We start from the raw sequence: 2,812 nt of genomic DNA on the forward strand, positions 1-2,812 counted from the left end.
TAAGGGAGCTGCTTCCACCAGACCCACTTTGCCTCCATCATCCAAATTTCCACACTGTAGAAGAGGCACTTTCAGGGTGCAGGTTCTGCAGAAGGAGCAGCAGGAATGAGGAGAGGAATGAGTCTGATTGACTGGCTACCAGGATCTGGCTCTGGAGGACACAAGAAGATGCCAGTAGCTAAAATAACTTGAAAAGGAGATGAAAAGTGTTTAAGCTTGCCTTGTGAGAGCTCTAATTGGCCCTGGATGTGGGCAGGGACTCTCCTTAGAGCTGGAGGACCATGCTAGGGGCTACCTGAAGAGCTAATTTTTGATTTTGAGGACATCCCTCCCCAGCTTCTTTCCCCAACCTTTCTTTTCTCAGTGCTCTTCATGTTTTTCTTCACTTTATTTATAGTCCCAGCTTCCCACCTCCACCATCCCTCAGATGCAGCCAGGGAGGAAGAACCAGGCGTCTCCAAGCCTGCCCCTCAGGCACATCTGGGGGGCCCCCAGTGCCTCGGGGCAGGCAGGGGGTCCCGTCCCGCAGCGTGTGCTGTCAGCCCCCTCTTGCGCTGCTGCTGCAGAATGGCCTGAGAGAGGCACAATGGAGCCAGAGGCTTTTGTGCAGGAGGTTGCTGAGATCCTGCTCCGCAGGGGAGCAAGGCCCAGGCTTTGTAAGTGAAAAGAAGATTGGAAGAAACAAACCGTAGAAAGACCAGACCGCAGGCTGACACAGACACCCCCATATCATAGACCTGTGCATGCACCCAGTTACACAGAGCCACGGTGGCCAAGGCAGGTTTGCACCTCCATTTATCACAATCTCCAGTGGCACAGGAGCTTCAGCCAAAAGCAGAGGATTAAGTGGGACACAGTTCTCTCTGAAAATCACATAAGGCACTGCACGGGAGGGCTGGGTGGTGGATTTGTAAATCTTCCCCAAGAGCAAGGCATGGGAGGCCATTTTAGCCTGGGAGAGGTAGAACTGTGGAGGGGGCCACAGTAATGCCCACTCCAGCTGGGACTCAGCAGGGAAAGCAAAGCTCGGCCCCCTCTGAGCCAGACTAAACTCAGCACCTCAAAGGCTGGTGCTGGGAAGCATCTGAACTTGCGATGTGAGCCTTGCATCAAGGCTCCTTGCACAGGAGCCCAGAAACAACCCTATCACATTCCTCATGTGTGGGCACTTCCCAGGAACAAAGCTGGACTGGAGCAGGATGAGGCCAGAGTGCTGGTACCAGTTCAGATTGCACTCTGGTCTATAGCACAAGTGGAAGGTCAGTGTGGGACCCAGCATGGAGATTTTGGCATCTACATGCCTGCATAGTTTATGAACTTCAACATAAAACCCTCACTGGAAAGATGAGCAAACAGAACTAAACATGGTAATTTATTCACTCCATGAAAAAATATTAGTTAACGCAAGCCAATGAGATTGTAAAGCCTGATAACTGGTCTGGCTGGTGCCAACATCTATCGCTAGCACTACTCATGTTTTTTGTCTACACTGTTGCCCTAGGCAGTGAGATGCAGCAGCAACATGACAGCTCCCAGCCACACATGATAATTTAAGAGAGAAAGAATATCTTATTTCAACTCTGAAACAGGGCAGAACAGTTTATTAAAAAAAAATCAAGACAACTAGCAAAAAATGATTTAGATAGCAATGACACTGTGCAGAACTTATTTGCAAGTCTGTGCTGTGCAATTTGAGATAAAAACTGTTTAATGAAATGAAGGTGAGCACTGCTTGTTTGTTTTGCAACACCACTGCTGTGCAGGAATACTAAAGGCCAAAGCAAACACTGAGAGCTGAGTGATCCCCCTCTAAATACGTACCTTCACCCAGTGTTTGGTCCCAGTGGCTGCTGGCCTTTCACTTGCAGTAGAGCATAAGTGCTTGGCTTGTGGCTTCAGGAGCCAAAAACTATTCCTTTTTTAAATTATGTAAGCCAGATAAAGCTGCCACTTTGAATCACAGCTTATCAGGGGGATGATATTTGGATTTGCAGTATTGAAAATAGCTGCTGTGAGTTTTTGCATTCCTTTGTTCAGCATCTTCAAGAAGAGAAATGTCTCTCTGGACTCTCACGACCACTTTGAAGTGCACAGAGGCCCATCACCTCCTGCTGCCTGAGCTCCAGGGAGATGGGGCTCACCAGTCCCATGACACCCAACTGCAGCCCCGGAGGAGAAGGGGGCCCACTCGGAGCTCACCCCGCAGGAAGGCAGCGCTGGTTTCAAACACAGCGTGCTGCTTGCTTCTCCTGCTTGTTTTTCAATTGCATGGCAAGGATGTTAATGAGTGTCTGAGCCACGGCAGGCAAGCCCAGGGCATTTCAAACGTGGAAGAACTTCACAGAGAAATAATCTGCATAAAATCTGAGACGCCATTATTAAGAAGGAGGAAAAGAAAATGCAAGCAGAAAGCATCCTCTCTCAGCAGCCAAGAGTGGCAAGAGAAGAATGGTTCTACAGAGAAAAATTTATTCATTTGATCCATTATTTATATAAAGTGTTCTTTGTAAACCTGATTTCCCATCACCCTGGATGACAGCAGGGGGAAGACAGGAAAAGAAGAGGTCCAATTTTTTACCTCCGAGAGAAAGACAGCCTGTCTGGGTACCCTATATCATGCTAGTATCCCAGAGGGAATGAGCCCTAGTGCCATGGGAGGCCAGTGCCATCAATGCAGGTGGGCAGTGCCTCACCAAGCACCCCCACACTTGTAGCTCTGGGCTTCTGAGCAGACGTTTCCTTCCTTTTAAAGGTGGATACACCACCAAGTTCTTGCTATCCCAATGAAACTGCTTAAGCCACCAAGCAAAAA

The sequence above is a fragment of the Neopelma chrysocephalum genome, unplaced genomic scaffold (assembly GCF_003984885.1).
Source record: "Neopelma chrysocephalum unplaced genomic scaffold, ASM398488v2 Primary Assembly neopelma1_97390, whole genome shotgun sequence".
NCBI lineage: Eukaryota > Metazoa > Chordata > Aves > Passeriformes > Pipridae > Neopelma > Neopelma chrysocephalum.